The sequence below is a fragment of the Schistocerca americana genome, chromosome 4 (genome assembly GCF_021461395.2).
Source record: "Schistocerca americana isolate TAMUIC-IGC-003095 chromosome 4, iqSchAmer2.1, whole genome shotgun sequence".
Lineage (NCBI taxonomy): Eukaryota > Metazoa > Arthropoda > Insecta > Orthoptera > Acrididae > Schistocerca > Schistocerca americana.
In genome coordinates, this window is record NC_060122.1 from 282,103,658 (window position 1) to 282,121,798 (window position 18,141).

Genomic DNA, 18,141 nt, shown 5'->3' on the forward strand with positions numbered 1-18,141 from the left:
AAGTAGAGACAGGATTGTAAAGGTAGATTTTCTAAATTTGAATTACGAGATCTTGTGTTGGTGAAAGCGAAAGTGTTGATATACATGATCCATAAGTATCTGATTTTTGTTTGTTTGTTCTTTTTTCCATTGCCATGAATTTAGTGTGTAAGATGATGTGATTTTTAGAGTTCTATTTTATCCATTGACTGAACTTAAATCTAACTATAGATTCATAAGACTATATAACTTCATTTTGTTTGTCTGGAATTTAGTACGTAAGATGTTGTGATTTTTAAAGTTTTGTCTTATCTGTTGAGTGGGTTGAAATCTATGATACATTATTTAATTATGCTCTGCAATAGATTTGTTCTTTAGAATTTAATACATATATCACATGAGACTACATGAGTAGATCCTTTTGCAATTTTAAAATGGGAAAATATTCGTAATTTGGACTGTAGAAATTAGGAATAGTATCTGAGCATTTCTGTGTGTATTACCCTATTAGTCCATTTTTATTGCATTTTACTCTGTTTATTAATGTTTCATATGTGAACAATTTTTAATTGCTCCTGACATAAATCCCACATAACTGACTATGGAAAATATCCAAGGAGAACATATCAAGTGTGATGTGAAGGAGGTATTGAACAACATATTTATACAAAAAACAACATTTCAGGATATGATGTGAATGCTAGACAGGACGTTACCTAATTGTTGGAGAATGTGATGATAACTCTATAACTCTAAGGAGAAAGCTGAAATGGAATGTGTATTGTGACTGATATTAGTTAATTGTTATCCAAAACTGCTAAAGACAGTGTTATTCACCATAAATGCATTTTTTTTTGGTCTCTTTTTGTTTTGGAGGGGGGGGGGGGGGGGGGGGGGATTGACTCTCCAATCATTATGTAACTTCAACTCAGTACGTATTTTTTTTTTATCAGCTGTAAATGAATTTTCTGGCTCTTTGTGTATGTTAAGTTACTGTGGAAGGAATTTACTAATACGGACAATATAATAAGATGTATACATGTCTGCTTTCGTACTCTGATTTTGGTTCCCAAGCTACTGGCTTGTATCATCATTCAAAGCTAATTTATGACTATCTTTACCTGAATTTATTCTGAGTATTGCAGTATTGTATCTGATTGGATCTTGAGTTGTGGACTCTGTTTTGGGTACCCCTGGTCATCGCAACTGGGGGAGTGTGTACTCAAGGAGAGCGTACAACCACTGATTGAAGGTAGATGCTTTTCACAGTTAGCCTTTGCATATGATTGAACTTACTGATAGGATTACGAACTTTATTCATTTTGTTGTGTCAAAGCATTTTTTGCTGGTTTGTACCTGGTGTAGTTTGGATTCATTTTTCCATTATTTTGTTCTTTTATGAGTCAACACATCTGTAGGTACTCTGGTTGATGTGGCTGATTGATTTTGTACAATATGCCTACTCATGATTGAGTATATTCATCTTGTCTGCGCCCATCATTGTGAGTTTCTTGAGTCGGCTCACTCGTTGTACACTTAGGCTCTGAAATTTTTTCTCTTCTCTTTTGAAGGTTTGATTGTATAGATCTTAACTTTAAATTTATAAATTCCAGTAATTTACATTCTTTCTATAATTATCTCTATAGTTTAGTGATGTAATGTTGTAGTTGTATTATTTCTGTTGTGACATTATGTTCCACAGATATGAAAATCTGAATGCCATTTCCTGATATATGTATAGATTATGATTTTTATAGTGGATATTTTTCGTATGTTCTCTATAATATGTTATGTATCAGATACTTCTATTACATCCATCTGCTACCTGTATTACAATAATAAAAAATGGATACGTACATCATTAAAATGGAAAAATTAAAGGACAGTGCAATTCCATTATTATTAAATTTTCTGTGTGTACGAAATTGTGCTATTATTCATTCACTTCACCTTGCATTGTTCCTCTTTTCTTTCTTCTGTGTCCATCACTATATATATTTAAATTATATTTGTCATCCTCTGAAAGCTTCTGATTCTTGGTAATCGTGTGAAAATATGTCCGTGGCCTCCCTTTCCTACATTTCAATTATAGATGGTGGCAGCAAACTCCACGGAACACAGTGCCTCTCAAGATGATATAAAACATGAAGGAATTCACCCCAACTTGGCCTTCACTTCACTTCAGTAAAAATACTTAACACTGTTATTAAGTCTACTCTTATTAAAAATCACATATAAAACAAAACACTCAAAGCACATCATACTCTGAGCAATACATCTTAACCATCATTTTACATACGAGATAGTGAAACAAAAATCATGTATGAAAAAGTGAATGTTCTTTTTGTTCATTTGTATGCACCTTATTGCACATTCATAATTTTTGTCTTTGCCAACATTTGGTCTTTGATTCTGTCATTATTACTGTTTCATTTTTTAATAAATTTTAAGTTTACCATATGGGGGGGGGTCTTTCATTATGTACCTACACAATTTCCCGCACACTTTAGGTTGACATAGTATGGAGACGTACAGTGTTTTTGCAGGTATATAACTTATATTTACATTTGCCAATAGGGGTTGATACCCTTTGTCAGCTTCTCTTTTATTTAAGGGAATGGATATGTCAGCTTATCCTATGTATGTTCGAGTTCTACAGGAAATTAAAAGGTTACTTACATAATATGATAGTTCATTACATATTCGAATTTACATATTCGAATGTAATGCGCTGACAAAAATGTTCAGATTGCTTTGGCCTCACTGCCAGGTTTTTTGCCTGCACACTAGTAGGTTTGGGGCTAAGCACAAGTCACTAATGGTCAACATGCTAGTTGCTACCATTGTATGTGCGTGCACTCATTTCTTCATTTCACATTGAGAGTCACACTTTCACCATTCAATATTAAAGAATTGCCGTGGCATTTGTCTTCATTCTGAGTGCAGTGTGTGTGCGCTTGTTGTTCAAAATCTGACGCTGTGGCAGAACATCTCCACTATTATCTGTTGTACTTGCATTTTTAGCGAAGAGAACCCTAGCCAACAGCATCCATCGACAAGGTAAGTAGTGGCTCGAACAACTATAGATCACTTATTAATGTATCAGGTGTGGTGAGACACAATACTCAGAGATTACTTCATTGCACACCTATGTTAATGGCACAACACTTACTGTCCACAATGTTGAAAGACTCACATTGCCATCCAAAACATTGTACAAATTGTTTGTCATTAAAATTCACTCCTTTACATGGAGTTTGGTTTCCAACGAAAATTCATACGATTATTGAGTTACAATAACATATAACAGGATAGCTTATGCCTATGTCTGACATTCCATCCATCACTTATACTATGAACATACATTTCTTAAGTTTTAAAACTTTTCATTTTTCATTAACTGATTTCTGTTACTACAGTTTTTTTTTTTTTTTTGTAGTTTTAACTTATCTTTGTTCACTTCACATATACAAATTAATTACATTATGATACAATACATGCATGTAACCTATTTATACGTCATTTTACAGATAGGCTTTTATCAGTTATGGGAGCTCATTTCTTCTTCAGGTAGAGAAGTGAGAAAAACATTTAAAATAGGACTAAAACATTACCCATTGTTGGCCTAACTACATTTGGCACTGCCTCCTTTGCATGGGAGGGAAGGAAGGAAATACTAATTTACTGGTTCAAGGATTCATGAGGAAATGTTACTTGTGTAATCATGGACTAATTGCCAAGGAACTCTTATTTCAAGGGCACGATGTGTACTGACTAATCATTCATGTACTATCATGTTTATTTATGCACTAATGCTGTTTACTTCAATTCATGTGTAGCTTAGCGTTAATTATAAAGGAGTTTCATTCTTACTCCTCTCAAAGTTTTCAAAATTTGTGCAAAGAATGAGAACTTTAATGGTGATGTGTGGGAGGGTAAGAGTACACAATCCTGCCACCTGTGGATTATTCCCTACTCCTTGACCCAGGGGCAAATAACATCAATGAATTGCTACACAGACAAGCAGAAAAGAGAATAATGACTTGGGGGAAAGACGCTCTTGTGCAATTAAAGGCAGATAATGTAGACTTATTTAACACTTTGGAGTCCAAGCCTTAGCACAGCTTGGGCTGTAACTTCGTGTTATAGAGACCTTGCCCAAGTACAGGCTGAGGCACTATTTTCTCAACACACAAGCCATCTATTGCTTGAAAACTTGATTCAGTTCATATGAGAACAACATCTGGACATTTCGCAATCTGCCCATTGACTAGACCTGCTACTTGCTATCAATTCCTATACTTATTTTGGAAAGAAAATTAGTGAACATAAGAGCTGATGTTGTGAATGCCTGAACCAATATGGTTGCAGTGACATAATTTTCTGCATATGCTCATCAGGCTTCACAGTTTTCTGTAATTCTGTTACAAATCTGTCACATATGTTGAGTGAGGAAGAAATTTTGAACACTCAAGAGGAAGAAATTCTCAATAACTTACTCACACTTTTTTCTTGGGAGCATACTTATACATTCTGTCATCATTATTTTAAAATTTGTAATCTATCAAAAAACTAAAGTAAATATGAAAAATAAATCTTGAGGCTTGGCCCATTTTGGTATGTATTACTCCTGAAGATGCATCAGTTACACATATGACAGTAAGCTTTGAAGGAATGGCATAAATGGGTGGTTTCCTACAGTGCTAAGAACCAATAGAAAAGTTCAAAGACTGAAAAGGCAATATGCAAGATTGTCCATTGTATAATGGACCCTTTTTGGAAATAAAATGAGACACACCAAAGTAACGGTACTATCTGACCCTATAACCAGAAGAATGGATATATTCAGTACTCAAGATTTAAGACTGTGCATAGCAAAACATATTTTAACACATACCTTCTTATTAATTTATCTGAACTTAAAACTGAGGTGCAAAAAATGGTTGGGGTACATCTTCTATTCCCTTCTGAGACATAAATGAAAAACTTCAAGGATATACGGACAAAACTGCTCAACTACATGACAAATATGCTCCCTTAAAAACCAGAAAATTAAGAAGTAAACCTGCACCTTGTCTAACTGAATTACTAAAACAGCTCATGAATCTCAGAGATGCTGCACACTGGTCATACAAACTATGTCTTATGCCTGAAAATCAAATTGCTTACAGGTCAGTCAAGCTATGAGAAACACTAAACTCAGGCCTGCCCATACATCAGCCGACAACTGAAATAGGCCAAAGCCTGTGTGGTTTTGGTATAGGCAAAGTAAAAGATGAGCTGAATCCAAAGTCCTAGCTAAAGGACTGAATCACTATGTCACATCACTTACAATCACAACTGGGCCACAAACGAAACAGAGGCTTGTTGATTACTTGATGAGGGTAAATGACTATAACTACAAAAAATTCTATCTAAATCATGTTACTTGCAATACTTTCAAAAGAGCCATTGCGTATATCAGATCAGCATCTACTGGAAATGTCGAGGTAACAGTCAAAATGACGAAGCTTATTATTGACCCCATTGACCCCACTACTGCCCACTCTAAGAAACACCTTCAACCAAGCCTTTAACTCCAAGTGTTTACCCCAATGCCTGGAAACAATGACCAGTTAAATCACTACCTAATAGGGACATTGCCACAGCATCTTTCGATTGCTGATTCATTTGCATTCTTCTTGCACTATCCAAGGACATATAAAACATAGCCCACAACCGGCCAACAAACTACATACCTACAAACCACTAGGCTAATACCAGTCATGTTTCTGTAAATATTGTAGCACAATGTTAGGTTTAATAAAGGTAATAGAAGAGCTGGAGCTTGCCATAGATGCTGCTTAGATTCAAACAAAGCCTTCCAGACTGTCAACTCCGACATCTTATTTGCGAAACATTGGAGCCTAAATTTGTTGCCAATAGAAATGCTACGATTTTGCTCATACCTGATGTGTCACCAGCAATGTGTCATTTCTGACACCATAAAGCCACAGTGAGGGTAAGTAGTATCAGGTATCCCCTGCGTTCAGCATTTCCATTGTACCTCACAATGTGTCATCTGTTTTGTCCTACTGCAAATACCACATGTACATAGGTTGGAACTTAAACAGTGGCAACACTGCTGTGGAGACACTATGCAATGGAATCTACTATTGTCACTGATAGCACATATTGTCAACATACCTACCTTACCTCCAAGCAAATGGACTTGCCCATCCCACGTCACTGGCATGCACACAATCAAAGGAAACACAGTCACTCGTGAGCGAGCGGTCTAACGTAACGGTGTCACTACATTTTTGAAAAAGGAACAACAGAGTTGGTTCAAGATTGAATGTGCCAGAGGTCATACAGCACGACAGTATCGTCAAGGTCTTCAAGAGGCATGCGGGGAATCAGCATTGCCGTACATAACAGTGGCACATCAGGTAAAAGACTTAAACAAAGGTTGGGAAAATTGTGGCAGACATGCATTGGGCAGGTCATCCTAGCATCTCTGAAGAAGAAGTGCATGCTGTTGCCGCATTAGTTGACAGCGATTGATGCCATACGATTCATAAGCTCTCCCACAGAACCAGATTAACACATACAACTGTGCTTTGCTTCCTGAAGGAATGCCTGGGCATGCAAAAAATTGCATCACGATGGGTTCCGCATGACTTGATGGAATTGCAGAAATGGATGCGCTACAACACCGCTCAGATGCACTTGGAGCGCTATAAGTGCAAAGGAGAGGCTTTCTTATGCTATATCGTAACAATGAATGACACATGGGCCACATCGTATGAACCAAAACTGAAACGCCAATCCAATGAGTGGCCTCATTATGGGTCGCTGCAAAAGTTGAAAGTGGGTCAAGAGTCCCAGTATGGTGAAAGTTATGGTCTCACGTATGACTGTGATGGTGTTATCCTAACACATTACATTCCTCCTCAGCAGACTGTCAATGTGCAGTGTCACTGTTTGTTTTTGGAGCATCACATGCGACCAGCTTTGCGAAAGAAGCGGCGACACTTTCTGCACAACCCACCCATCATTCTGCATGACAATGCATGGATGCACACAGCACAAGTTGTGGCTGCTCTGTTCAGTTGATGGGGCTGGGAAGTACTGTACCATCCACCATACTCCCTATCTGCCCCTGGTAGCTGAATGATCAGTGCAACGGAATGTCATACCCAACGGCCCGGTTTCGATTCCCGGCTGGGTCGGAGATTTTCTCTGCTCAGGGACTGGGTGTTGTGTTGTCCTTATCATCATCATTTCATCCCCATCGACACGCAAGTCGCCAAAGAGGTGTCAACTCAAAAGACTTGCAACAGGTGAATGGTCTACACGACGGGAGGCCCTAGCCACACGGCATTCATTTACCATACTCCCTGAACTTAAGTTTTTGTAACTTTGATTTGATTCTGAAGATGAAGGAACCACTTCATAGCATTGGCTTCAGAACTGTTCCAGAGATTCGATAGGCAGTAGACTGCTCCATTCGCACCATCAACAGAATAGGCTATGCTAACGGAATACTACGTCTTCCACATTGCTGGCAAAGGGTTCTAAACAAAGCTGGTGACTACTCTGAAGGACAGTAAAAGGTGCAAATATGTAACTCTTTTGTATCAGTTGTGAATAAATAGGTGGCACCATTTAATTCCCAACCATCATACTTTGATGACCTTCAGTTGTATCTAAGTCCAAAATCAGTACGCCTGCAGACAACTGTCAACAACAACCTGTGTGCATTATCAAAATGGGAACAGAATATAGGGTTACGGCTCAACCCATCCAAAACTGAAGCAGTACTGTTTGGTCATTCTAGGCCAACTAGCCTGAAAATTTGGGAAATCCTATAACGTTTAATTCTAAATGGAACCAATATCAGCATGTGTCCTTCAGCAAAGACTGTAGGAGTAATAATAGATGAAAATCTAAATTGGACTGAGCACCTAACTGCAATGTGCAAAAAGGCATGAGAAATTCTCCAAGCCCTAGAAAAATATAAAAGAATCTTCCCTCTTGAACTGAAAAAAACTCCTACAAGCACTTATACTTTCAATCACTGATTAGTGTGATGTAATCCTCCAATGTCTTTCTCAGGAAAGCTCATGGCACCTGGCACTGGATATGAATACCTGTGTTCGTTATATGTGTGGTGTTCAACTCTTTGATCACATTTCATCTTCAAATTCACAGCTATCCTGGTTGATGCAGATGACATTCAGAGATGATGGAACACAGTCGAATCAGGTGATGCTGAGGGAATTAAATTAGGAAATGAGTCACTTAAAGTAGTAGATGAGTTTTGCTATTTGGGGAGCAAAATAACTAATGATGGCCAAAGTAGAGAGGATATAAAATGTAGACTGGCAATGGCAAGAAAAGTGTTTCTGAAGAAGAGAAATTCATTAACATTGAGTATAGATTTAAGTGTCAGGAAATCTTTTCTGAAAGTATTTGTATGGAGTGTAGCCATGTGTGGAAGTGAGACATGGACAATAAACAGTTTGGGCAAGAAGAGAATAGAAGCTTTTGAAATGTGATGCTACAGAAGAATGTTGAAGATTAGATGGGTAGATCATGTGACTAATGAGGGGGTACTGAATAGAATTAAGGAGAAGAGGTATTTGTGGCACAACTTGACTAGAAGAAGGGATTAGTTGGTAGGACACGTTCTAAGGCATCAAGGAATCATCAATTTATTATTGGATGGAAGCGCAGACTGTAAAAATTGTAGAGGGAGACTAAAACATGAATACACTAAACAGATTCAGAAGGATGTAGGTTACAGTAGTTACTCGAAGATGAAGAAGCTTGCACAGGATAGAGTAACATGGACAACTGCATCAAACCAGTCTCCAGACTGAAGACCACAACAACAACAACATACTAGAACTGAATAACAACTCCACCTTCAGAAACAGTAAATGACATACCTACTGAAGCAACAGTAATGATTACCATTGTCTCTGTACACACTCATTACCTCTCTTAACTCCTCTTTCCAAGCATATCTTCCTCATTTCCTAGTATTCTTAGCTTTTTATATCTGCCCCTATCATTATTATTTCCTTCACTTTCTCAGACGTTAAGTCCGATTAAAAATGGAGTGATGCGGACCTTGATCAAGCGTCACTTCCTTTTAACTGTACGGTATGTGTTATATTGCATTTAGGAACTTTCGGGTAATTGAACATGTATCAATAATTACGGATTTCTGTAGTTGTATATATATGTTTGGATGTAGCTGTATTGCATTGATGTACTGGTGGATATTGTGTGGTATGACTCCTGTAGTTGATAGTATAATTGGTATGATGTCAACTTCATCCTGATACCACATGTCTTTCACTTCCTCAGCCAGTTGGATGTATTTTTCAATTTTTTCTCCTGTTTTCTTTTGTATATTTGTTGTATTGGGTATGGATATTTCGATTAGTTGTGTTAATTTCTTCTTTTTATTGGTGAGTATGATGTCAGGTTTGTTATGTGGCGTTGTTTTATCTGTTATAATGGTTCTGTTCCAGTATAATTTGTATTCATCATTCTCCAGTACATTTTTTGGTGTATACTTGTATGTAGGAACGTGTTGTTTTAAAAGTTTATGTTGTAAGGCAATCTGTTGATGTATTATTTTTGCGACATTGTCATGTCTTCTGGGGTATTCTGTATTTGCTAGTATTGTACGTCTGCTTGTGATGTGATCTACTGTTTCTATTTGTTGTTTACAAAGTCTGCATTTATCCGTTGTGGTATTGGGATCTTTAATAATATGCTTGCTGTAATACCTGGTGTTTATTGTTTGATCCTGTATTGCAATCATGAATCCTTCTGTCTCACTGTATATATTGCCTTTTCTTAGCCATGTGTTGGATGTGTCTTGATCGATGTGTGGCTGTGTTAGATGATACGGGTGCTTGCCATGAAGTGTTTTCTTTTTCCAATTTACTTTCTTCGTATCTGTTGATGTTATGTGATCTAAAGGGTTGTAGAAGTGGTTATGAAATTGCAGTGGTGTAGCCGATGTATTTATATGAGTGATTGCCTTGTGTATTTTGCTAGTTTCTGCTCGTTCTAGAAAGAATTTTCTTAAATTGTCTACCTGTCCATAATGTAGGTTTTTTATGTCGATAAATCCCCTTCCTCCTTCCTTTCTGCTTAATTTGAATCTTTCTGTTGCTGAATGTATGTGATGTATTCTATATTTGTGGCATTGTGATCGTGTAAGTGTATTGAGTGCTTCTAGGTCTGTGTTACTCCATTTCACTACTCCAAATGAGTAGGTCAATATTGGTATGGCATAAGTATTTATAGCTTTTGTCTTGTCTCTTGCTGTCAATTCTGTTTTCAGTATTTTTGTTAGTCTTTGTCCATATTTTTCTTTTAGTTCTTCTTTAATATTTGTATTATCTATTCCTATTTTTTGTCTGTATCCTAGATATTTATAGGCATCCGTTTTTTCCATTGCTTCTATGCAGTCGCTGTGGTTATCCAATATGTAATCTTCTTGTTTAGTGTGTTTTCCCTTGACTATGCTATTTCTCTTACATTTGTCTGTTCCAAAAGCCATACTTATATCATTGCTGAATCCTTCTGTTATCTTTAGTAATTGGTTGAGTTGTTGATTTGTTGCTGCCAGTAGTTTTATATCATCCATGTATAGCAAATGTGTGATTTTGTGTGGGTATGTTCCAGTAATATTGTATCCATAATTTGTATTATTTAGCATGTTGGATAGTGGGTTCAGAGCAAGGCAGAACCAGAAAGGACTTAATGAGTCTCCTTGGTATATTCCACACTTAATCTGTGATGTGATATTATTTGAATTTGTTTGGATATTAAGTGTGGTTTTCCAATTTTTCATTACTATGTTTAGGAACTGTATCAATTTAGGATCTGCTTTGTATATTTCCAATATTTGTAGTAACCATGAGTGGGGTACACTATCAAAAGCTTTTTGGTAATCAATGTATGCGTAGTGTAGCGACCTTTGTTTAGTTTTAGCTTGATATGTCACCTCTGCATCTATTATCAGTTGCTCTTTACATCCTCGTGCTCCTTTGCAACAGCCTTTTTGTTCTTCATTTATAATTTTGTTCTGTGTTGTATGTGTCATTAATTTCTGTTTAATGAATGAAGTTAATATTTTGTATATTATTGGTAGGCATGTTATGGGGCGATATTTAGCTGGGTTCGCTGTGTATGCTTGATCTTTAGGTTTCAGATATGTTATTCCGTGTGTAAGTGTATCAGGGAATGTGTATGGGTCTGCAATGTAACTGTTAAATAATTTAGTTAGATGTGAATGTGTTGGGGTGAACTTCTTTAACCAGAAATTTGCTATTTTATCATTTCCAGGGGCTTTCCAATTGTGAGTAGAATTAATTGCTTGGGTGACTTCATGTTGCAAAATTATCACTTCAGGCATTTGTGGTTCATCTTGTATGTGTCTGTTTCTGCTTTTATCCATCGTGCATGCCTGTTATGTTGTACTGGGTTTGACCATATGTTGCTCCAGAAGTGTTCCATGTCTGTTATGTTTGGTGGATTGTTTATTTTAATGTGTGTGTTATCTATTGTCTGGTAAAATTTCTTTTGGTTTGTGTTGAATGTTTGGTTTTGTTTCCTTCTATTTTCACATTTTTTGTATCTTCTGAGTCGTTTGGCTAATGCTTGTAATTTCTGCTTCTTTTTGTCTAATTGCTCTGTCGCTTCTTGTTGTGAGGTTTTAGCTAACCTTTTTCGTTTTTTTCCGAGATTTCATTTCTTATAAATTGTGTTAGCTGTCCGATGTCTTTTCTCAGTTTTCCTATTTTGATCTATAGCCTGTGTTGCCATGCTGGTTTTGTGGGTTTCTTCTGTGTGTTGGTTGGTTCTGATCTTTGCCTAGTGTGTATATTTAGTGTAGTGAGTGCTCCTATATAAACCAGTAGTTGTAACTCTTCCATAGTTGTGTTTTCATTTATTTTGTTGTGTATGATTGTGTTGATAGTTTTTATTGTTGTTTCGACTTGTGGGTTATTTGGTGGTCTATGCAAGAATGGTCTAATGTCTGTATTTGTGTCTTTGTATTCTATATATGTTAGCTGAAATTTTTCTTCTATATCTAACATTTGTGTCACTTCGTGTTCTATTTGTGCTTGTTCTGGTGGCTGTCTTAAGATTTCGTTTTCCTCTGATTGTTTAATTGGTGCGTGTTGTTCTTTGTTTGTTTGCTCTGGGATGTTTGAGTCCATTACTGTATTTTCGTCTTCTTCTGATTGCACATTATTTTGTTCCAGTATTTGTTGTACTTGTTGTTTGATGTTTTCTAATTCTGACTGGGGTATCCTGTTATTTTTTATTATTACACGGATCTGATCAGCTAGTCGTTGTTCTGTTAAAAATTTTAATTCTGAGTATCTGGTAATAAATGTTGTGTATACTTGTGATCTGTATCCAGTTGTGTTGGTTCCTAGGTTTGTTGCTTGGTAATAACAGAACATGAGGTGTCGATTAACTTCATCTGACCATCTCATCCTCTGTCTTTGTTTTCCTTCTAGGGTGGTTGCAGGAAGCATACCCTGCAAAACACCTCTATTTGGATTTGAATCATTTTCCAGTTGGCTAGCAGTGTCGTTACCATTGTGGGCGGGCATAGGGTTCAAGCGTCATCCCCGACCATGACGGCGCTTGTCCGAGGCTTCTTTAGTTCTGTCCTGAACCAACTAATCACACTAAAAGGGGGGTTAGCCCTATTAGTGGTTTGTTCTTTTCGTCGCCTTTTACGACTGGCAGAACATACCGGAGGCCTATTCTTTTCCCGGGCTTCCACGGGGATCATTATTATTATTATTATTATTATTATTATTGGCATTGACATAGTATAATTATTATTATTATCATCATCATTATTAGTAGCAGCAGCAGCAGTAGTGGAAGTACTGCTAATATCAGTTTATAAACATTACTATTTACTCACATTGTCTCTAACAACACCCAAATCATTTTAACACTATTTGTCAGATTAAAATTGTTATTTCTTAGTTAACTATGATATCAAAAAGGATACTGTAAGTGTGAAACCTTAGTCCGATGTAAGAGAGGGCCTGATGGGCCTAATCAAATCAGGCTAAATAAATAAATAATATACTAATAAATTGAAAATGGAAGTGTGTTCTGGAGACCTATTCATGGCACAGAGGGAGATCAGAAATGTTTGAGTTTGTTTAATCACAACTGAGATACACGATATGTATATGAGTATACTATATGTTTTCTTTTGAGTAACTTAAGGAGATAGGACTAAGAGAACAGCAGCATGGTAACGATTCTTAGTGGGTTGTAGTTGACTCATAAATGGCAGATTTATGTTTATACCTACTTCGTTTTTTTAGTCTAATGACTATTGACCTCTAGGAAAGAGCCAACATGCAATGAAGTGCCCTAAACAGTTAAATAACTATATACTGGTAAAACTGGTGGTCTTGATTAGAGAAATTCTGGTGCAGAGAATAGTTATCAATGATAGTATCACTATAAGTGAATGAAACAGGCTACGGTGCAGAGTTTATCTGCTGTGAGAATCAACCTTGTATTAAGTTTCACCAATCCCCAAACAATTTCTGATGTTTGCTTCACTACAATAGACAAAGTGATAGATGAAGAAGATACAAAAACTGACATGTGTGTTGTGGTAATTTTTTCAGTTTTCTGGTTGGGTTCACATACTTTTTAGGGGATGTAATTTTAATGAGAATAATACACCATAAGTTCATCATTATAGAGTTGAGTAAGGGTAGATGTCGGTTAATGGGAAAAAAGAGGCAGTAATTCCCTCTTTTTGAAATGGAGAAGAACTGCTGCTCATCAAAGAATATTGTAAATTAGCATTTCCAGTTATGTACAGTACCACTCTGAGTATAACTTCATTTTTAAATTATAAAGAGCCAATTACATGAAATAGGTTATTATGAAGTGATTACTCTTTAACATAGCTCAGAATGACTTCTGAACACATTGCTCTAAATTATATACTAATATAGCATCACTGTTTAGGTTAGTGGCGGAAATTAGTTTTGCAAACCTGTGCCACTGTCACATCACAGTGAAGCTAAAGCTCATGTGCTGTTAGCATGGGGAGTATCAACAATTAGTTGAATTACTCACAGACAAATTAATCATCAACGTCAATAAGTAATGAGCTATTATCATGCTGTCAGATAAGAATACTGGTCTCTACTTTACATTTACTCTGATAGCTGCAGCAAAGAGGTTGTGTTCCAGTAAACTGCCATATAAAGAAGACTGTACTATCTTTCTGGCCTCTAAAACAGGAGACCATCCGGCTGCCCAGTTTTATGGTCCCCACGCATGGCCACCCCCTCCTCAGAGCAGCCCGTTATTTAATGTGTCTCCCTCTGTGCCAGTCGATGGGACATCTACGCCATGTATAGGCCATGTATAGGCCTATCCGCCCTGCCACCCTGTGCACACCTCAGGCGATTCACCTGCCACAGTTCCACCCTGTCCTCGGTGCTCAATCATGATTTAACGCCTGTGCTCGAGATTTTGTCTGCATCAGCCATTGATCCTTCCGTGCCTACTGTGCCGTGCTTGTTGTGCGCCCGTACAGATTTCCCACCTACAAGGACTGGATATCACGTCTCGCCTGCACAACTACCGGACATCCGACACACCACATCACCTGTCACTGAGGCACAGTTCATGTCAGTGAACACTGTGCAGGATTCCTGTACAATTCATGCCTTTCCTACAACCCCGCAAGCACTGGTCCCTGGTCATTTTCTGAAGCTGCTGCCATCACAACTGGACAACCCACTGATGTGGTTTCCCTTTGTGGACAAAATGTTGGACATACACAGTATTGCGAATGACAGCACTCGTTCTGTGTGTTTAGTGAACCGCTAGCGCCTGCCCACCTCACCTTCCCCTCACCTGATGCTTCGGCTGGCGGGACAAGTACAGCTGACTCACGCATATGCTGGTTCCACTCCACTTACAGGGATGCCGCTTGCAACTGCTGCCCACTTTGCGCATTCCCAAATGCCGCACGAGGGGCCGCAGTGGGTGCCACAGCTTGCGGGTACATGGAAGGGCACCCAAAGACATCGCATCATGTCAGATCCCCCACCTCACAAGGACGTCTGTGCACCTTGGACTTAGGTTTGCACTGGTATTTTCTCATCGACACCAGAGCACACAATAGTGTCATACCTCCCTCATTTATTGTAAAGGACACAACACCTGTTTCTTTGAGCAGCAAATAAATTGCCACTTTGTGTCAACGGTGTTGCTGAATTAACTATTGAACCCATACCTGGCAAATGTTCCACTTGGTCCTTCTACATGGCTGACATAGAAGACCCAGTATTAAGCATTGACTTCCTCTTTCACATAGGTCTGTCTCCAGACTTACAGTTGGCCACATTATTGCACCACACCTCATCTACTCACATTGTGTGTTCAGTTTCCTCCTCGGCTCCCCCTCCCTCTCAGCTTCCAGATAATTTTGACATGGCTCTCATCAAATGCTCTTCATTGGCAGACATCCTCACAATTTCCATCGCCCAGCTTCAGTCTGAGTGCTCTGCAGTCAATTATCTCTGCGCTTGCAATGCTGAACTGAACAGCACCATATCATCAGCTACACAAGCCCTTGCTGAGGCACGATGCCTCGTACAATGCCTGCCAACACTGCCACCCCCCATCACCCACATCACATCATGTGGAACTTTGACACCACCAACCCCTGACATTGGAGACACACCTCATGGAACTTTGTCACCAACAATGCGGACAGCTCCCCCCAGCACATCAGGTTAGTGACTCTTTTGTGCTACTGATTCTCTTTCACAACAGCCCCCAAGCGAATTTTCCAGCCTAGCTGAACGCTATCATGAATGGAATGACAAAAAAAACTGTCACAACAGACGTGCCACCAGTACGTTACAAAGCGCACCAACTGCTACCACATAAACTACGCCTTGGTAAGGCCGCAGTGGAGGAACTTCTGCAGGCAGGTATTGTCCATCCATCAGACAGTAACTGGTCTTCACCCATACATTTAGTTCCTGAAAAGGATGGCACCATGCACCTCTGCAGCAACTATCAACTGTCTCAATGCACAGAGTTTATAAGGCTATTATCCTATACCCTATATACTTGACTTCATGCAAGTACTTAGTGGAGCACATATCTTCAATTTCTTAGACTGCCGCAAGGAATATTTACAGATACCCATGGAATCGTGTAACATACCAAAGACAGCATTGATCATACCCTTCGGCCTGTACAAATTTTGTTACATGCCTTATGGTCTCATAAACACGGCCCAAACTTGGCACCATTTTATAGACTCACTTTTGTTAACTGCACATATTGTTACGCATACCTCGAGGACATACTCATTTTTTCCTCTTCTGATGGAGAACACGGACTCCACCTGGCCACTATACAGGACCTATTGACACATAACTGAGTCGAGATCAATTATATTAAGTCACCACTTTGATGCACTGCTGTCACTTTTGTGGGGTACACCGTCTCCATCGAGGTATATGCTCCCCTCGGGAGTGGGTTGACTGCATTCATGATCTACCTCTGCCAGTGTCATTTTGTGAATTACGCCTGTTTTTAGGAACTATCAGTTTCTACCATCATAGCCAGTCAATGGTCGTAGTAATTCAAGCCTCTCTGACTGACGCATTGGCCAGGAAACAAACTTTAGGCAATCATCAGGTACAGTCATCTGGCAACATGGTGGGAGCTTACAAAGACCTTAAATCAGCATTAGCATATGGTCTCACTCTCAATAGATGCAGTCCTCCAACAGCACATCTCAGCCACTTCATTTTTTCCCCCAAAAAGCTATCTATGGCTGAACGTAAATCAACCACCTCAGTAACTGCCACCTGTGAAGTGCAGAGTAAATGGTCTTTGGGACTCATTGTTCTTTGGAGTGGCCTTGGGGAACTCTGGTGATGCAGTTTGAGTTGTTCTGCCCTTTAATCATTGCAGGATATTTTACTGTGGTAAACAATCCATCTCTGAACATCAATATTCAATCGATCCTTTCAGTCTTTCATTTTCCTGTGTAGATTTGAGTAGCACATCCTGCTTGTTCACGAGGCCTTTGGTGTTATGATGGTGACAACCAAATGCAGTTGCTTTGATTTGGTTTTGCCCAAGGTGCAGTATTTCGTTTTGCTAGTAGCTCTTGTCACTGTAACTACATTATTTTTGCTAGTCTGTCTTTCAGATGAAATTACAATAAAAAATGCCTAGGAAAACACACTGGAATAAGTGGGATAGAATGTCTAATGCTTTGGTCAGACTGGATGCTTCTGGCAATCAGTTATGGAAGTAGCCTCTGTTCAGAAGCATTCCGGTGACAAACCATGCCATGTGTGAAGCGAATGAGTGAGGGGCAATGTATCTACACATTCATATCTGACTCCCACCTCCCCTGAGTTGATCAGTTACAATTGGGACACATTGACATTGTACTTATTGTGTAATCCATATTTGTGTCCTGTAAAGTACACATTTTTGCAATACTGAACATAAAAGCACATTTCCGATATCAGCATCCCTTTGAAATACAGGGTGTGTCAAAAAAAATGTATACACAATCTGAACTGTCATATACAATTTATTTCCCATTCTACAAGGTTAAATATCTGTGAGAAAGCAATGTTATGTTTCTTCAACAGGTGGCAGCAGTGGAAAGCAAGTAACTGCAACATGCCGGACGTGCGTTTAAGCTTTGAAGTGCGGAAGCAGATAAGTGGTACTGGAAGTTTGAGAATGTAGCTGCGGTTCGAAGACAGTGGAGAAGTGAGTATGGTACAGAACCACCTTCAAGGTTAACAATTACACGTCTACGAGACAAATTCGAAATTCATGGAATAGTGTGTGATGTGCATAAAGGTCGATCAGGGCAACCTTGTGCAGGTATAAGTGATGATTCCACAACTGCGGTCTTGTAACTGTTTCAGCGTTTGCCTCAAAAATCTCCAAGCAAGCGGCATGTGAGAGTAATGTAAGTGCTAGTAGTGCGCTACACATTCTGAAGAAAGGCAAGTTACGTGTGTACATTCCAAGGCTGGTGCAACAGCTAAGTGACGACAATCCAGATCGAAGGTTAGAATTTTCTGAATG